At 43.0% G+C, this 20300-nt stretch overlaps 1 long non-coding RNA gene across 1 annotated transcript in view; it reads left to right on the top strand.

The window, feature by feature from the left end:
• Positions 1-3507: 3507 nt before the first annotated feature.
• LOC127473362 (uncharacterized) overlaps positions 3508-20300 on the top strand; it is a 277370-nt gene continuing 260577 nt past the window's right edge. The window contains exons 1-4 of the long non-coding RNA XR_007905379.1: positions 3508-3580; positions 5271-5361; positions 6898-6940; positions 8734-8824. This is a non-coding gene — a long non-coding RNA (uncharacterized LOC127473362). The remainder of the gene's footprint in view (positions 3581-5270; positions 5362-6897; positions 6941-8733; positions 8825-20300) is intronic.

Raw genomic sequence — 20300 nt, 5'->3', positions numbered from 1 at the left:
TGGAGTGGGGGCAGCACTGGTGACAGGGGGGGACCCGAGCTCTGCTCCTTGGCTCCTGCCATGCCTGTGCCCAGGCTTTTCCCGGGAGCAAATCAGCAGAGCTGGTGACAGCAGAAGCCATGAAAAGACTGTGGCAGATGTGAGCCTGCTCTCTAATACTTTATGAATACTGAATCTGTTTTTTTTTCAGGGGGAGGGCAGCTCTGTCTGTGTTGTTTGCTTGTTATTTGTCACATTTAGGGTATACACAACACTGAAGTGTGTGGTGTTGATAATAAAAGTGGCAAAGGTGCATCCTGGGAGATATGTTCTGTCAGGGGAGATACAACAAGAGTGGACAAGAAAGTGGGATGGAAGTGTTGGTGCTGTGAAGGCAGATCCGTGTTAGAGGCCATGTAAGAGCTTCAGGAGCTTGTTTTAATGTTTTTTTTTTTTTTTTTTTTTTTTTTCTGTTGGGTGGACTACTGAACCAAAATGGTCTGGTAGTTGTGGACCACAGTTTTGTAATAGCTGCACAAGAATTCTCTCTCCCCCAAGTTATGACATTTTAGGATTAAACAGAACCTCCCTGTGTCCCTGAAGATGAACACAGGAGTTATCATCAGATTTAGAAATTAATTTCAGGAAAAATTCAGGGGATGTGTCCTGCAGTTGCAGGAAATGGCAATTCGCAGTCTTGTGAGAAGGAGGGCGGATGGGACAGGTGTCACCGAGGGGACACCTCACCTTCCCCTCCCCATCAACTTACATCCAGCCTGAACATCGGGACCACACAATAACTTATTACTGCCTTTGCTGTTAGCGGGGCTGTAGTTAAACAGACACCTTCAGGCTCTAGCCCAGCAGTTCAATTGCTTTCCCAGGTATTAAAATAACAAAAGAAACAGAAACTACTGAACGAGGAAGAAGAAAGCAGAGCCCTTCAACACCCCCAGCATCTGGCAGGCAGCAAGAGCAGGCACATCCAGGGATGGTTTGCACGCTCGGTGCTGTGAGTTGTCGGTGGCGGGTATTTGAGAAAAACTCTTTTTTATAGCAGTTTTAAGAAAAAATTAGTAATAACCGAGCAAACTACTGAAACCAACTGAGCTGAACAAGGGAATAACAACAAAACAAAAAGCCCAGTGTGTGTCTCTTGCCTGGGGCAAGCTACAGCTGATGGATAAAGTGACAGACGAATCCTTCCCTCATTTCCATTTTAATCTCTGTCTACTAATTGTCATCAATATCATCAGGGTCACTAGACCACTAGTGCGAGTCTGCAACCTTCCGCAGGAACCGCAGCTTTATGCCTGCCTGGCCCCCAGGGCTTTGCCCCTGTGCTAACCCAGGCTGTACTGGGGGATGCCTGGGAGCGGGAGGAAGGGCCCTTGGAGGTGAGGTGGGTGATGTTTCCCAGCCCCACACAGGAGAGGCTACTCGTAGTGTCCCGGCATAAAAATACAGGACAATTGGAGCCCTCTCTGAAATTAAAATTATTTACACTCCTTTTATGCCCAGGCCAGGATTTGGAAAAAGGGCAGCTGGGAATCCAGCTCTTGTTGGAAGAGAGGGCTCATACTGACTCTTAAATCAATGGCTGTGTGATGAAAGCACTCTTTGGATCAGACCCAAGGAGGACAGAGTCACAGCTTTCTGTCGGTGGTTTCTCCTCCCGTCCTTACTACGGTGTGTGTAACACACATGAGGCGCCACAAGGGTACTCAGGGGGATCTCTCCTGGTGACCAGTTGGGTACTCCCTCAGAATTTTGTCCCATCATCCCTATGCCCAGGAAAGGCACCGACAAAGTGTTGTAAAGGTAATGTTTAACCCAGGGGCTCCAAGCCAAATCCTGGCCTCTGCGCACAGCTTGAGCACAAATTGTGCCCATGGCAACTACGCAGCGACTCACTTGGTTGGAAACCTCCCATCCCCACTCGGAGGCAGCCATGTGGTCCTCTGCTTCAGCTGCTAAAAAGTAATAGATTTTTGGCATTAACTCTGTACCTTTACCCTACACCAAATCCTCCCTGCTGTATAGGTACTGTGTGTCCATGGGATTCAGACAAGGCTCTGGGTTTGCTCTGTTGAACTGCTCCCTCATAACAATTTTCAACCTTTGTGTTCCCTTCCCAAAGTCTCAACATCCCTTTGGTGGTACCATCTTCATCCCTTCTCCAAATCTCCCTCATCTCCTGAATACACTTAGACTTCCCAAATACTCTGCCAGCTTCTTATCCCATCTCCCACGAGGTAACCATTTCTTGAACAGGAGATGCGAGGATAAAAATGGACTTTTCTTAGTTTTGCTGTTGATTTGGGATGTAATGAGTTCAATAGCTGCAGTTAACTCCTCTGTTCTTGCAACTGTAGCTGGTGACAAGGGTGCTGCAGGCTCTGAGGTGTATCTATCCTAACACCTGAAATTGGGTTGCTTTTAGGATGTTTTAGGATGCTGTGTGGTTTTGAGGTACCACATTTGCAAGATGGTGCATCTGTTGCTTTGGGGGGAGACAGCCATGGTCCCGGAGAGGGTCATCTTGGCCTCAAGGTGGTCCTCCTTGGCTTGCTATTCCATTGCTGTTGCTTTTCTAGTTACCCAGTGAATTAGGAAGGGACTGTTGCAATATTATAATGCAAGTGTGTGTACCCCTGGCTGTGTGGGATTTTACCACTGTGGTGTGCTGCAAATCTGTAAGGAATGGTTGACGCCACCTCCGTTGTTTGTGCTCTCCTGAGCGATTCGCCGCCAACTCTGTGACCGGGGTAGGGAGAGGCAGAGAGGCAACAAAAAAATGACTCTGTGAAGCCGTCTGCTGCAAATCTTCCCGGGGAAGATTTGGAATCTCCCTGTTCCCGCGATGAAAATCTTCAGAGGCCCCGTGCCCTGTAAGCCGCAGTCCCTGCGGCTGCAACTCCAGATCTTTGGAGCTTATTGGTAACATATTTGCAAAGCTGCCCTGCTGTGATCACTGATCTCTGCCAGCTTAAATTTGGGAAAATGCTTTACACAGCCTTTCCTCTCCCCTCCTTCAACCCCTGCAGGTCTATATACAAGAAAAGAAAGATTTAGTGTTTGAGCATAAGCACTGGTCAGCCAATCTGCAGCGCATCTTCTTGAAAACCCAAAACAGGTGCTCTTGGGCCATCAAAGTCTTGAAGCAGTTAAACTTCCTTTCACCTCTGTTGCAGTTCCTTTAAAAGAAATAGAGAGATCTTCAAAAGGTGGAAGGGTGGCAGGCCAGAAACGTAAAGCGTGTGCAATCACTCAGATACAAGTGGCACCACTAAAAATTGCCTTCATATATCAGCTTATGGTTTACACACTGTGGCAGAAAGGACGCTAAAAGGTCAGCAGAAAAAAAATATATATGTCAAGCCTGGAGCTGTGACTCCAAAGGTGTGGAAAGACATGATCTGAGAAGGGTTCTAGAGGGACTGGATAAGTGCTTGATATGGCAGGATTTTTTATTTTATTTTATTTTATTTTTTGCAAGGGAGCTGCTTGCAAACGTCAGCACAGAAGCCAAGGTATATACTCGCAGTAACCTCTTGCTACGACCCCTGGTGACAAGACGGATAGTTCCATTCATCTGTGGGTGAGCAGCAGAGGCTCTCTGCATTTTTTACTTGAAGCCCTGGATGAATTTGTTTGTGGAGGGGAATGTCACCGTTGTGAATGCTCTGATCACTCATGTGCCCATAGTGAAGTCAGTGGTAGGGAAGCGGGGAGGTGGGGGGGGGGGGAGTAGGGGGAGGCAGAGCAAGGAGGAAAGCAAGCTTCTCTCTGGGGGTCTCGGGGATGCCAGCTTATATCCAGCAAAACATCTCCAACCAAACATTAATGGAAGATGTGACTTTGAAACAGAGGGATCAGCAAATACGCCGTAAATTAATAATGTGCCCTTTTAGTAGCAATTGCTTTATGAAAATCGGTAGGGCTTTTTTTCCCTCCCCCTCTCCTTGTAGAAATACCTCTGAAATAAGTGGGTCTCACTGGAGTTTTGTTTAAGACTGACCCCTTACTTTATTAACCGTGTAACATTTTAAGGTTGTTTTTTCCTCTCTGTCTCCTCCAGCAAGTCTCTATTGATCACTGTTTACAGTTATAATCCCTTTCAAATTTATCATCCATGACTAACACCACACGTATTGATTGGTGCTGACGGATGTCCCTGTATGGTGTATACCCACAGTGATTCTGGCCAGTGAAGTACAGTAGATATATTTTTTTTCCTCTCCTTCATTTGCTTTTTATAGCTTTCTGCTCCCTCCCTTTTGTTCTCAGTCTGACTAACCTATTTCACACAAACACCGTGGGATTAACATGTCTAAATTTAGGACAATTTCTTCATTCCTGATGAGGTCTTTGGAACAGGAAGGAAAAGAAAGGGTAGTGGTGGGGTTTGGATTTTGTTGTTGTTTTTTTCCTCAATTGGGAAGCTACTGGAAGAAGACAGGCCCTATAGGAGATCAGATTTATGAGGGACATCCACACGTCTTAACCTAAAGCCTAAAGTAACAAAGATGTAAGGGCTAGTTTTTTTAGGGACAAATTAGATGTCACTGGTGACTAAGGACAAGGTGTCCGAAATCTGGACTATAAATGGAGTCATTTGTCAACAATGCATTTTTGCTTGCCTGCTGCAACATTTCCTCCATCTCTTGCTGGCCAGAAATAGAGCTTAAGGTCAATCCCTTTTCTCAGCCACCTTGATTTAACTTGAATTTACAAACTTAAAAACAAATAAATAAACAAACAAAAAAACCCCAGTCTCGAATGTTCTCAAGGATTTTGGTGCCATAGGAGCATGCAACTTTTGTCACTTAGGGTAGTTTTTTTTCTTGCTAACCCAAAGGTGTGAACTTCACCTTTTGAAGCCTGTGTTCCTTCCAGATTTTAATAATCCATTTGTAACTTTTTTTTTTGGTGTGCTTTATGCAATGGTTTAAATACATGTTCTTGTACATGTGTTTTATTTGGGTGTAATAAGGCAGCAACTGTAAGACAGAGTTGTTAAATCTCAGTAAAAATGTTTTTAATAATAATTTCACATTTATTTAATATAAAACCACTGTCTTATTAAATCTAACTCTTTAGATTTAATAGGATGGTTTATTGTATTATAGCATTACTACTACAGTGCTATAGTTATGGTTGAAAAGGCATTTTCATTATAAACTCCTGTTTGCAGGTGCTTATAACTTCCTGAAGTACAGCACCTCTCTTATTTGAATGTGAAATCACTCACTGTACCTCTTAATTTTTTTCTTTCATCTCCTTCTCAGAGACAAGGACATTTAGATGTCAAAAATAAAACAAGAAAAGCATCAGTTACTGAGGAGCAGCCATCAGAGCTGAGAATTAAAATGCACCAAGGTAAGAGTTCAGACTTACAGCTTAGGAAACTCTGGACCTTGATCAAGTTGCTGCACCCGTGGCTGTTAAAGCATAAAGCTGGCAATTTGCTCAGTAATGTGCAGTGCCACTGTTGTGACAGAGGAGCACGTTGGCAAGACTTGGCTGTCAGGAAGAGTGTTATCACTGAAGTCCCAAATTCTTGTGGTCTTGATAAACTCTGTATTGGCACGATGTGTATGGCAGGGCAGGGACTTTGTGGAGTTTTTGGTCCGTTTTCTGCACGAGGGATGTCAGGAGGGTCCAGCAGCTGTGGGTGGTGAAGAAGGAGTCAACCCTGAGCCTGTGTGTTCAGTGGGAGCACTTGTAGCATCTTGTAGGGTGCTGGCCTGCCTGGCCCCACTGTTTCCTGTGGTTTCATGGAAGAAATTGCCTTGTCCCCCAAGGCTCCTTAAAAGGCCTCTTGCTTGGGCCAACCACCTAAATGTAGCACAGGAACTCTTGGCTGTGATTTCTTTGGTTTGCCACCATGAACTTCAGAGGTGCCCCCCCTGAACTGGACCTTTTGCAGTAGAGGATAACGAAATATAAATCTCTGATTTATCTTAGCTAACATTAAGCATATAAGAGGCAGGCTGCCTCAGGGTACCCCACTGAAGCCTGCTGCAAACCAGCCTCTGCCTAATCACTGAAAGGAGAATGTGGCAGCCATCTGTGCCATCCTTCATGGCACAGTTTATTCCTGTTCTTCTAACCACCTGTAAAATGAGTAGGAATGCTGATATCTGAATATGTTTACAACTCAAAGTAAATCTTGTGTAGATGGAAGAGACCTGATCTCCCCTGAGTTTTCAGCTGTTACAGACTCAGGCAGGTGCCATGAAGGAGTTTATTTATGACCTTGAAACTGAGTGTAGTGGAGGGTAGGTGGGTCATTAGTTTGCCCCAAGTTTGTTGTGTCCCTTTATTCTCTGTTGACTGAGGAAGAGCCAAAAAAAAAATATAGCTCTGTTCTCTGTGTGTGTGTTTCTCCTTCACCTTGAAGGCAAACAGGGGTTTATCTGGTGAGGTGCTCAGGACTAGATCCAGGGTCAGTGTACTTACAGGGGATGAACTGGGTTAATTACCAGGTTTTATGATGAACAAACAGGACCTGCCTTCAGCAGGGCTGTCTCCAGGAAATGGGGCACTTTTCGGTGCCATGTCCTGGCCATGCCTCTGAAAGGGTGACATCCACAGTGGCCACGTGGGTTTCTTCTGGTATCGCTGTGGCTGACCCTTGCAACATTACAGAGCTTTAGTAAATGTAATGTTTAATTGCTTTCTGGGCTGGGAACCACTTGTAAACAAACCTGAGCCTCAATGGAGACTTTATAGTTAAATAAATAAATGCTGACAAAGAAAGACTGGAGACACAAAAAACCCAAACAGGAGCACGGCACTAAACTGCCCCATAAAACCTGTGTAAAGAGAGAGTGTTTCATGGTGTCGCAACAGCAGGCTTTTTGCTTTTCCACAGGCTGAGTCTGCATGTGTAATTGCTTCCCTTTATTTCAGCTCTGTCCCAGAAACTCCTGCTGGAGTGGCACTGAGCAGAGGGGTAGGTTGGTTTGTTTGTTTTTTTAATTATCACCAGGCTTTGACAAATTTCTCGTTTGGTGGTGGGAAGATCCATGCAGGAGGAGGGACATGTGCCACTGTTACAAAGGGTGCAGCCTGTTCTTGCTGGCGTAGAACTGGGGCTGAGCAGTAATTGCTGAGCAGAAAGTGGCTCCTTAAAAGCACACAGAGTTTTGGTAAATCTCTTCTGGGTCTAAGCAGCAATGCAATCCTTCTACTCAGGCCTAAACATCAAGTCTTTTCTGGGAATGCAAATACAGGTCGGTGTAAATTCATCAAAACAGAGTTCTTTAAACAGCCAGTTCTCCTGCTCTTGTATAATCCATTCTGGGCTTAGGAATACTAATAGTTTCCTCAATTAAAAAGGCTTTGCCTCTCTCACCTTCAACTCTACCCAATATAAAAGGGTTTGTAGCTACAACTGCTCTGCCTCGAAAGCCCTCACTGCAGCCATGGCAAGGCTGAAAATCAAGGTTGTTTCTAGGAAAAACAGATAAATTAAGCAAGTTTTTGTGGCAGGACCTAATTTTGGGTAGGTTATTCTCCCCATGCTGTCTTGCACTACTGCAAAACCTTGTGTAAGGTCCTTTTAATGTTCCTCAAGTACATGTCTCGTCCTTTTAATGTTTCTTGAGTGCATGTCCAAAAACCACAGTGGTAACAGTTGCCTCCATCCAAAAGAGAAACAAATGCAATTATTTAAAAGTAGCAGCCACAAGTGTACTCATTAAATGGAAGATGGTCATATAGGCAGCTCTGAGCTGCTCCTGAATTTCCAGAGGACTTGTAATGTATTACCACTGTTTCAGCCCATTCTGTTGGGTTTTTTTTTTAGGCTGTGCGGGTAGACTTGACCCCTCTTTTGCCAGTTTTAATTTTCCTGCTGTTTTTTAGTAGCTCTGTGGTCATGCTGCTAACAAAGGAGCACTATAAAGGGATTAATGAGTATCATGAGGAAATAAGAAGCCTGTCGCCTTGATTTTTTTGGACTGTGTTTCAGTTATAACAAATATTTAAAAAATCTTGAAGATACAGAAGCTGGGAATTTTCTATTTTTACTTTTTATGAGGATCATTTAAAAATATCCACAGGTTCATTTTTGTGTAATATCACGTGACTTGGCATGCTTCAGGTTGTAGTTAGTCACTTTTTGGTAAAATTCTCTTACGGAAAAATGTGTGCACGCCATTTTAAAATCATATTCAGCCATATGGAAAAATTCTTTGTGCTTGCAAAATGTGGAAATCTGGTTAGAATCAATGTTAGTTTTATCTTGAAACCAGTCAATTTTGTTGGAAATGGAACTGGAGCAGAGCTTGGTTTTTGGAGAGAGAAATTCACGTAGCCTGGTGACATTTCCTGGCTGGACAGACCTGTTTTGAAATTTGAAATAGAACACAAAAAAAAAGAGATGAAGTGAAACACCTCTCCTGGATTTGTTTTTCTGATAAGAAAGTCAACCCTGGACTTCCCATGAGTCTGGCATTGTCCTGTCGCGGAGGTCAGAAATTTCCCAGGGTTTTGGACCAGTCCAGCAGCTGAGGGAAGGTCTGGAAATACAGATATTGCAAATGTTGATTGGCAAAAGTCTGCGGAAGCTTCCTTGGAAGAAGGAGTGATTTTCAAGTAATTTGTATAAAGAGGGCTTAAAGTCACTTGATTAAACTGTAGCATCAGGAGGAAAAAGAATTCTTCTCCATATAAAACCAAAAAATAATCATAATAATCCAGGCTTTTATATCTTCTAATGGTAAACCACTTTGGTTATTTCAGATACCAGCCTGTTAAGCTTCTGAGTTCTCCACATGGTCAGAAGATTGTAAGGACCTCCACACAGTTCAACCTTGGATGGAACTTCTTACAGGTCCTTATTTTTTTTTTTTTACTCTCTTGGGAAATGCATTTTCACCTCTTTGTCCCACATATCTTTTCTTTTCACTTCTTTTCTTCCTCTTTTTTGGCCTTTTTTATTTTTTCTAACCTCAGAGGTAGCAATCCTACTGCTATTAGCAAGATGTCTATTATAGTGTCATTAAAAAAGCTATAGTCAGAGCATGGAATGACTCACATCATGGAGGAGTTAATAATTCACTGTAATAAAAGTATAAAGTTTTATGATAAACCACTCTCAGGGGAGTTAAATATAATCCTTAGCGGGTCACACACTGACTACAAAGCTTACATTTGTAATGGTAATTTGAATTTACTACATCGCCTTTAGTTTTTAAGCGTTTGTATGTCATTAGACCTTATAAATTGATTTATATATTCAACTCCAGTATAATTCTACATAAAGGTACAATAAATTTTATGGATTATAGATATGGCATCTAAAACAGTTTAGAAAAATAATTTTATTAAATTCACTTAAACGGCGGCGATGAACAGCGGTGCCGGAGCGTCTCAACTTCTGAGAACTGCACGAGGCGGGGAGGGAGCTGCAGGTGGTGGTGGGGACAGAGGGAGGGGACTGGGCCATAACTGGTCACCCAGCTTCTCAGTCAGGGCTCCGGTGGCACCGAGTCAGGCAGCCACAACTGTCATTGAGAAGGACCCGCATTCTGCTCCAAAATTCCTTCTCCTACTGGGACATGTGGGGTCCCCGTGGAGAGTCACTGGGGCCACCCTTAATACCCTGTTGGTGACATTCCTGGTAGGGGTACAAGATCACCTGCAGGAAAGGGCTGTGTTTGTACCATTAACAAGTCACTTCTTTCTTAATTTTGTTGTTCTTTTACTTGGGTTAAAACCAGCCTGCTGTGTTGCACCTTAGCCTGAGCTGGCTTCTGAGGGATATCTTTCCTCAGCATTTTGCCTCCTCTGCACTCTTTATCAGAAATAGCTTGTAAAAAGTGAAAATATCTATTTTTTTCCTTCCCCCCAGCTTGGAATTAGCAAACACATCCACACCAGAATCCATTAAAGATGTTCATCTTAAGCATTCTTTATTGGTGTAATTTCAGCAGAGCTGCCTGTGAGGAAAGCGGCTGTTGGTATTTTGCTTCTGACATGGCAGATCCTGCTCAGACCCCTCATCCTGTGAAAACTTCTGTTTGCATTCCCAAACATGTTGAGCAGTCTCTGAAAACAGCACGGGACGCAGCTCAAAAAACACTTGATAAACTTTACCGTCTGTTTCTTAAGGGGTGGTTTTAAATAGTCAACCAGCATTTTAATGCTGCCTTTCCTAAAGTCGGCGTAATTTCAGTGCTGATCTTGAAAACCCTTTGTCTAATCCTCTGTGTAATCTTTCCCATAACAAACCTAAAAAAGATCCCTGTGCTCCCTGGTGGGCAGTTATCATCGTATTCCCCGTCGCACTCACACATTAGCAAAGCTTTATCCCATCATGGTTTTGTTTTTGAAAGCATTGAGGTAAATCTCAGGTGGCATCCTGCACTCAGTGGGTGTGTCGCTGATGGAATGACCCAGCCAGCTGGACAGGTTTATGTACAATTTACTGGAAATGTATTAAATGTGTCTCGGGAAATGATTCTTTAAAACGTTCTCACTGCCAGTGCAGTAAAGATTAAGACCTTGGCATGGAACAGAGAAAAAAATTAAATAATTTTCAGGAGCTTGATGTAAAATAATGATGTTAAATGTAACTTGAAGTCACCAAAGGATGAACATTTAGGGGCTGAATTCCTACTCTTCCCTTGATTAATTCCCATAATAATTCAGGGGTCTCTGAGACTTGCAGGCTGAATTTGAGCCCTGGCACAAGCACACCGAGTCCTGCTTTAATCCCTCTCGGGCAGTTTGCTCAGACAAATGCAGGATTACATAGGCAAAAAGAGAACTTGCAGGTGGGCAAGCTCTTGGGAAAATAAGCACTGTTATTTTCACGTAATTATTTTTGATATTCCAATTCCTCTTTTTACATTCATTGGCTTAAATATTGTGAGGGCAGTGTTTAGGCTGCCTCCTGGATTTCATTTGTGCCTGAATTTCCTAAGCCAGTCAAGAGGGCTTTACAGTCTCTGTGCTTAACATGTTGTTGCCTTTAGATGTTACTGCATGCAGATTTCTTTTTTTTATTATTATTATTATTATTATTTGTGCCTTTTGTGTCCATTTTACTTCACCATGATTCCCTTGTTTGGTTGCATCGGAGCACCAAGAGGCAGCATTGCTGGAATTTTCCCTGGCATGAAGGTGTAGGTGGAGAGGCTTGTCTGCCACAGCAACGGGACTTGCCTGATTTTTGCCTTTTTAAGTGCCTCCATCACTGTTGGCACAGATGAGAGTGATCAGGATAAATGCAAAAAAATTGCCCATCTGCCCCCAAACATTGGGGTTGCAATGGGTGGGAAGTGACAGTGGGTGCTAGGGGATGCACAGCATGCCGAGGGAATAGCAAGTGAAAGGTCTTTGAGCACCTTCTAGTTTCAGCATCTAAAATTATGTAGGGATAAACTGCTTTCTGCAGTATCCTTGGACATTTGCTCCGCAGCAAATAAAGGCATTAAGTCTTTCCTCCTCTTCCAAATACACAGCTTAGAAATAAAAGGTAATAACTGACGATATACAAACACTGAAATTTCCATTCTTCACAGATTTAATGATCCTTACTGCAGATCATGAAAAGAGACATTAGTGAGAGAAAAAAAGGCAGGGACACACACACTTTGTGCAGCATCAAGCAGTATATTCTGTGCTTAAATAAGAGGGAAGATGATGGGGAACTGCAGGATTTAAAATCACGGTGGACACAGCAGGTTGATTTTTGCCAGGACAGGATGAGTGCAGGGGGACAGAGGTGGGAGGGACGGGGAGCAGATCTGGCATTGACCAGGTGCCCTCCTTAAAGTTTCAAAAGTTTGTAATCCTCGGGGTTTTTTTTGAAGAGCATTTTAGCCCCTGCCGACAGGTTCTTGGGCATCCTCTCCTCATGTCTTCAGGCACACTTTGAAGAAAAGATTTCACCACTTGTTCGAGTCAATAGTAATTATTGTTTAGTACTGGATTATATAAGGCTATTCCATAGGCTTATGGAATTAAAAAGAGTTGTTAGGATGTCTTTACAGCTGGCAAAGAGTTAATGGCTTCAAGTTGAGATGGAATAATTACTGCCTGGACTGATTTACTATTTCGTTTCTATGATGTTTGAAAATCTAATAAATCATTTTACTTTTATCTTGATAGTTAATTCTTTCATTAGGAAAATTAGACGCTTCATTATAATGTTTATCATGAGCGGAAAGGTTTTTTTTTTAATTTTTGGGTTTTTTTTCTAGTTTTAGGATCACACAGTTCACTTCTGCCAGGTTTTCATTTTCTTTATCAGGTTTTCATTTTCTTTGTCATTCCTAAGGGAATGCAGCAGCAGAGCAGTGGGCTGGATCAGACCTGGGGCCTGCTTTGGAGGTGCCACCCACGCCATTCACCTTGATTTCCTGGGGAGCTGTAGATGTTTTGGAAAATCAGGCTTTAAGCTCTTTAGGCTCTTAGATGCATAGATATGGAGACTAGAAGGGATTGTAAAGCTCTTTTACTCCCCATTTCTGGAAAATTCAGATTAAAAAACCCCACCCAGCAGCAGGCAAGATACCTTTATTCCCTCCAGTGCAGTGCCGAACACTTGCTCCATATGCTCTAATTTGGCTTAAACGTGCATTTTAATCTTCCCTCTTGTGCAAAATGTTGTTTTTTGTTAAGATAACCCACAGTGATTCCAGTCACAGTATTCGTCAGTCCATTAGAAATGGGACCAGGAACTCCCTGCAACAAAAAATGGTTCCTTAGTCTGGAAGATGCTTCTTTACCCGTACGACATCTGTGAGCTCTACATACTCCCCACTTAGGCTGATTGCTCCTACAATTAATGTGCTTTGGGGTTGTGATTCTGTAATCACCCCGTGCATTGAGAAATGCACAGCGTGTATTGAAAAGTGTCTATAATATATTTTAAAGGGAATTCTTAACTAAGCTCTGACCTTGATACAGTCTGAAGGTGAAGAGGATCAATCATAGATAAAAGGAGGGGAACTCTCGGAGGACGTGAGTACCTAAGATTTTCTCTAGGTGTAATTCTGGATCTGTATTTATTTGTATTTATCTTTGAAAGCTCAGACAAGTAGAGATGCTGTAATTGATTTTATTTGAAAGTGAGAGATGGGGTCAAATGGAAGCTTTTTGGTCTCCTGCTTTTACTTCTCTACCTATAAAAAATGAGCATTTTTACTAGAGGTGCTTAATGACATTCACATTTTTTTGGCCAGGCGTGTGAATGGGAGCCTCCAGCAAAGCAAACTCCACCTCTCCCAGCTTCAGATGAGCTGGGAAAGATCCTCATCCTGCCAACTCATCCTTAATTGGCCTATATAGTAAGAAGCAATTAAAACTAAAGGCCCGATTCATAAAAAATGTACGTTGTGTCTGTGTGCATAGGGGCTTTTCCTACTCTCCAGCTAAAAGTGCAAGAGGCATATTAGCTTCCAATGCACCTTTTTGCAATTTACTCCCTTCCCTCCTTTTTCTGAGTCACAGCTGACCTTTTCTCCCGGTTCCTCTGCCAGTGAGTATCATAGAATCCTAGAATATCCTGAGTTGGGAGGGACTCACAAGGTCCCCCCAGGTCCAAGTATATGGAGGTGTGTGGTGTAAACCTTCTGGACAAAAGGTAAAGTTTACACAATATGTGAAAATGTCCAAATAGAAGCTAATGGCTGTGTGTCAGCAGTGCTGCCTTCTCTTAGCTGATTGATTTTTAGCAAGCCACTGGCTTGCTAGACAGATTTTGAAAGATCTTTGCTGGCATGCTGGGTGTACAAAGCCTGCAATTTCTTTTTCTCTTGTTCTAAAAGAGGAAAAATAAAATAATGTTAAGCACTTCATGCACAGAAAAAAAGGAATAGAGGCAAATCACCTATCTGATGTTGAAGCTCATGCAAAGCCCAAATTTGAATTTTTTTTCCTTCCCATACTTCCACATTCTTGTTTAATAACTGGATGTATGAATGGACTGAAATACATGAATGCAATTCCTTTTTTTTTTTTTTTTATTAGAATTATTTTTCTGTGTGGTGTGTTTGGGCTTTGTGTTTTATATTTTTTTTCATCTGCAAGGATTTTTGGGATACAATTTATGTGGGTGACTGCATGGTATAAAGCTGACTCATGCTCCATCTCTTGCGAAATACCTGTAGCTTTTAGAACGATCTCCACTGCGAACACTTCAAGGTCAGGTTTTGTTGGATATGGCTTGATCCAGTTTGGTTAAAAATCATCAGGTTGTTTAAAGATACCCCAGGAAGGCTCCGTTTCAAGTTGCTGCTACACCCTGTCTTGGGAGCCAGGCTGCTCTACTTTGTGTTTTGGTTATTCCCAAAATAACCCAGTTCGTGCGTGGATCCTGGCTGCTTCCCACCTGCTCCGTGGCAGTGGTAAGGCCAAACCCTTGGCAGTGTTTGGCACCATTGGGGAGTGTCCACTTGTGCCAAGGAAACAAGGGAATGTGTTTCCACGAGCAGTGCCAACCTGGCGCTCGCCATACATGACATTTTCCACCGAGGTAAAAATTACCCTCTCTGGGGGAAGGAGAGGTGGCCTCCGGTCCACCTTCAGGATTGGAATCTGATAAACAGTTTCAAATGTCAGTGGCCTGTTGTTGGTAATTAAATTGTAATGACAGATCCGTGCTGATACCATCAAGGTGCTTTTGTCCGGGGAACCCTGCATTAAGAGGAGCCGCAACAGCAGTTTTGCTTGTTACCTCTTTCCTACTATTACAGTTAAATAGTTCATGGCCATCAGCTTCCCCCAGCAGGAATGTGCACTGTCGCCTGCGTGGGTTTCGTGCACAATCGCCAGGAATGTGAATGTATCCTAAATCTTTGAATGTTCAAATGTTTGTTAGCCCGAGCTAACCAGCGTTCCTGGTAGTAGGAACCCATTGGCACACGGTTGGTTTGTGCGTTTTTACATCCAGACCAGGAGCCTTTAAAATTTGTCTGTTAGCTTTTGGAGAGAAGGGGAAAATGTCTATAGAAAGGCTAAAGTTCAGAATGAAGGCACTCGGTCAGAGAAATATCAATATGCAACTGTCAGGAGAACTTACATTCTGAGTCACAAAAATACATTTTTCTTTTTTTTTTTTTGGGGGGGGGGCTTATCTTGTTCCATTGTAAATGATTAAAACCACATGATCCATCATTGAGATGATAATAGCACTCACCTTCTTAAAAACAACAACAGTTGCTTTATTCCCATATTTTTGTTTGTGCCCTGGAAAGAAAAGAAGCGAAACGAGAGTGTTTCGGATGTTTTGGTGAGTGACTGCCTTCGAAGAAGTTTTGGAGCCCTTTTCCATCCTGTTCTGTAGAGGTCAGCAAGTTTGAGGAATTACAGGCACTAAGTGAAAATGAAAACATCAAGAGGCTTGCTGTCTATCACAAGTATCACTAAATCTTTTTGAACAACCCTGGGCAGTGAATTATGGAAGCATGGAATTGACTTACAGTTTATTTCTAGTAACAGTCAGTTACTATGTCAAATCTAAAACCATTCAGAAAAGCCTATAAAAATGTATGACAAACTAACCAGCAACCTCTAGATCTTTTTACATGTGTATGATTTTAGAGAACGTCTCGCTAGTGCTTGTGGAAATGAACAGACAGGACGTTTTCACGAGGCTGTATTTTATTTTTTTTTTTTTTGTCCTCCTCGCTCGTGTTGTTTGGCATCACAGAAAGCCTCTGGAGTAGCTTTGCTGGAGGAAGACAATATGGTGTGTGGGCAGGGGAATGGCACAGCTCTTGCTCCTGCCTCTCTCGGTGATGCTCTTCCCCCCTACCCTGTGCACCACGACTGAACACTCTCTTAACAGTTCCCCAAACTTTATTTCAAGGGGCCTTGTGAACACCTGGGAACTTTTTAGTGAAGGTGTTGCACCATCCGTGGCTCACCTCAAGGTAAGAGAGAAGGAGGAGAGGTCCTGAGGGAGGATTGGCTCAGTGAGGAGCTGATGGCCGTGTTGCCTCCATGGATCTTCAAGGATCCGTGGGGCTACCCTGGCACCAGTGAGTCTGGTCCTGCTGCTGGGCAGAGAAGGGAGCTAAAGCCTTGGGTGTTTGAATGACCTTGTTGCTGTATAGGGCAGGTGTGAGGTTTTCTTCTGGCTGCTTAAAATGCAAGTTTATAAGAGCATGGGTGCTGTTTCTAAAAGCTGTGTGGACTGTCAGGTTAGAGTGGCTTATTTGTTGGGCAGCTCAGGGGTCCAGGGCACAGAGGGTATTTCAAACCAGCATCATTATGTTCCCCCTGCAATGCATCTCCACTTCTGATTTCCCCTGAGAGAGCTCCCAGGAAATGGCATTTCCCTAATGTGCTGCCAGATCTGAAATGTTGGTTGGCTGATGTTGTGACTTTTCAGGAGAGACCCTTTTTTTGGAGGCAGTAATGCTGGAAAATACCCCCTTAGATGCTTGATCTGAGCTCCTGTGCCTCCTTGGGCCAGGTCACTAATTTTAGGGCGGGTAGGACCATTTGGACCTAATTTTCCAGCTCTCAGAAGAGAGATTGAGTCTGGGTATGGCTTCATAAAACAAAGCAAAAATAAATTAAAAATATGAAGGAACTCAAGGCATTAGATAAGCACTCTCTAGACACTGTGGTGAAGGGCAGACTGGTATCTACCAGTTGGGTGGACCTCCAAGAAGGATATTTGGCTATTTATTTGGGAGCACTACCCTGAAGAAACCAAACAGGGAGCAGGTCTTTCAAAGCTGTCTTTTTGTTTTCTTTCTGTGTCGGTGGCAGACAGCATTAAAATATTTAAACATGCCACTGCAAGAATGAATGCAAAATGTCTTGTGTCCAGATAGCCATTTTGCTTTCCTTGTGGTGCTTGTGCTGGGAAAGCATCCAAACCCGAGTTTGTCTTGTAAGAAATGATTTCAACATCAGTCCCCTGGCAATTGTATTTTAAAACTAACACAACCTAATAAACTTTCACTCATGAAACCATCAAAGTTGTGTTTACTAGCAGAGCACTCGGGTCAATAAAACTACTCTACACACCAGGATTTGGGATTTTATTATTTTGCATTTATTGAGAAACAAATTGCAGAATGAAGTGGGGCCACGAATAAAATACTTCTATATGCTCGGAATATAATACAAAATGTAATTAGGCAGCACATTGTTAAAAGTCAGGACCAAATTCTGACAATATGGTGTCACCAATTGTAAGCCTGTAACTGTATAATACATAATTGTCAACTGTTGAGAAAAGATCTCATTTTGATAACACATATTGAGATTGGAAGTCTGTTTGTTAATGAGGGGTCTGAAAAAATACTTATGACTCCAGGATGCTTGACAGCTCTAACTGCAACATTGTGCTGCACAGTCAGAGAACAGCGAGTTAGAAGGAACACAAACAAAAAATAAGACCTTTTTAGGAGCGAAGAAACGGGGATGTTTATGTTTAAGGAATGTATTAAAATCACAGCTATTCTGCTCGGATATTAGAGTCAATCAATAGATTGATTCACTGTGATTTATTTCTATTAATTTATATTTTACATGCACAACTTGACTTTAAAGCTTTTTTTTTTTTCAGAACTGTGCTTAATATCCTCAGCTTCATCTCTGTGCAGAGGACTGAGGGCAGGAGTGCTCTGCTCACCTGGATATGGGCCAGAGCCAGAGCAACTCTTCCTGCCCGCTTCTGCTGGTTCTCAGCATAACCCAGCCGTGACCTCAGTTATTTTCTCTCTGGGATATTCCTCCCCCAGCCACATGCACGTAGCTCTATTTGTGCAAAGCAGGAGTCTGGGATTTCAGGATGCCACCAGGTTTCCTTCAGGGCTGTCCTCCCTCCTTTGCATGGCACTGCCCACACACAGACCCGGGACCTGTTGGCTGCTGGACACAGCTGCAACCCCCAGCATTTCCCTCATGCTCCCTTTCCCAGCTCTGTGTGCCTGCTGAAGTTGTGCAAAAAGCCAAGATTACACACAAAAGAGCAAAGCCATATAAGTTGCACTGGCAGGTTGCACTCCTTTTATTTCTGATCTGTGCTGCTTTTATTTTCTTGGTGAGAGATTAAGAAGGTATTGTTAAGGTTGTTCTGGATGCCACAAAAACTCCAGGTAGCATTTTGCAGTGAATTTCAAAATTTTTGAGTAGCGTTGTGCTGGTAAACTCGGAGTTGAACTCCCATGGCATATATTCTGTTCCCTCATTATCCCGTGTGTTCAGGAAGCTCCGCACAACCCGTAGCAACTTGTTTTCTCAGAGGGAGTGATTACATGTGGTGTAGTGGGTTTCTTTTGTATGTGTGTGTGTGGCAGTCATATAAAAGCCAGCCTCTTATTTTTCAGAGTATTTGTAGCAGCTGCAGAGGAAATGTCTGTGTCGCTCTATGTTTTAGAAATGAGGTTGGGAGTCTGTTGATGCCTCTGGAGGCTCTGCTGGCATTGCTGATGACTTCAGGTGGCACCTCGCAGTGACTGAGCTTGCTGCTGTCTGAGGAGGGAAGCAGGTGGAAGGCTTGCCTCCCCTTCACTCTGCCCCCCAAACCCAGATGGAACAATGACTAGTTTGGACTTTAAATAGGTGGAGGAAAATGCCTGTTTTTGCATTGCCGTATACTTGCTGCTGCAGGCAAATACTGCATTTATTGCTGACCTGGTGCCACAACAACCTGCTAGAGTGGCACTGGAAATTTGTTTCCAGGTCACCTTCAGAGCAATGGCTTTAACCAAAAGGCTGAGCTTTGTGCTGCCTGGAAACAGACTGAAACTCCTCCAGTGTCTCTAGGATCACAGAGGCTCTCTGTGCCCCACACCAAAATTTGGGGACTTCACCAAAACAGCAGAGGGTCTGAGCTCTTTCCTTCCTTTCAGTTGCCTTGCTGAGTCCCCTGCCCATTTCATTAGCAGACTTTTCATGGCAACTTTTGGAAGGAGGGGTTGCACACTTTAATTACACAGTTCAAATCACCAGTTACAGTGGTTCTAACATCAAGCACTTTTTTTTTCTTGGTCATTAGCCTTACTGGGGCAATCTATGCTACGAGGCTGACCTGCATACCTGATTCTGTCTTCTTTGCTTTTCTCAGTGCATGATGTATTTATCCTGCAAATGTACATTTTCTTCTATTTTCTCTTTGTTTTCTTTTAAAACACCCTTTAACCACTGAAGAGTTGAAGCAATTGCCACAGAAATACCCCGTGCTGAAGTCTGCCCAGGCTTGGTGCTTCTTCATTATTCTGGTGCAGCAAATTTCCAAATCCTGCCAGTGCCCTGAAAGAAGGAACCTGTGCTCTGAGGGAGGCTGAGGGTGCAGTCCTGTTAGCTGGGGTTTGGCACTGCACAGTCTTCTAAATTAGGGGGTCAGACCCACGAAGCAGCAGCTGCCTGGACACTGCCTTTCCCCTCCCCTCTGCTGCTCAGAGCTTTTGTCTTGGAGTGGTGGCTCTGCTCCGCTGCATCCGCGGGACGGCCGCGGACACCGGGGGCTTAATGGGAAGTTGTCAGAAATAATTGTGCTTGTACCTTTTTGTGCTGTCAGAGGGGAAGATGTTAAACTCTCTGTGAGAGCTGGATGTGAACGGGGATGGACAGTGGTCTTCGGACCATTACAGCCTACTTCCTCTAATTTTTAAAATTTATATACTTTGTAATGCATTATTAATTTTCTTGTGAGTGATATGACTTTCAAGGCTATCAAGGGACTAATCTATTTTTTACATGGAGTAGAGGAGGATTCTAGGTTTGTACAAATAAAATACTCCCTGGAAGCAATACAACTGAAATGATATCTGCAAACATCACAGCTTTACCTCTCTTCTGAGCAAACATCAGCTCTCTATAGAAAGTTAACACTTTAATTAGGCAGAATTTCAAATGATTGCGCATGTCTGCTATTAATCTAAAACATTTGTATCCTTTTTCGTAAAAATTACTTTCTTTGTACAGGACTGAGCTAGGAAGCTCAGGAAGAGATATCCAAATCCTTAGTTTAAAGGTATTTGGGAAATACACATGATTAAACAATCACTGGTATTACCTGAAATCCAAAAATTGGGTTGCTATGGGTATAGTATATTTGCTTAATTCCAACTGATTGTTCCTTGCCTGCAAGGAAAATTATGTGTGGTTGCAGAGGTTTAAATATGCTTTTTTCAGTGGAACTACAGGTATAATGGTTTCATAGGTCTCAGTGTGGGGATAATTTTGGTTTTTGGATGTTAAACAGTAGTGGGTACGTGCACGTTTGTTTGATATAAAATCTGGTGGAAATAAATAAGTTCCAGCCAATGTTTATTTGGGAGTTGGGTTTGACCTCTAGAATGATGTTAACAGAAGCTTTACTATACCAAGTTTGG

Source organism: Manacus candei, unplaced genomic scaffold, assembly GCF_025592945.1.
Source record: "Manacus candei isolate 608988 ecotype Guabito, Panama unplaced genomic scaffold, ASM2559294v1 h1tg000035l, whole genome shotgun sequence".
NCBI classification, from domain to species: Eukaryota; Metazoa; Chordata; class Aves; order Passeriformes; family Pipridae; genus Manacus; species Manacus candei.
The sequence above is the reverse complement of the archived record's forward strand: the minus strand, read 5'-3'. Positions and strand labels throughout refer to the sequence as shown.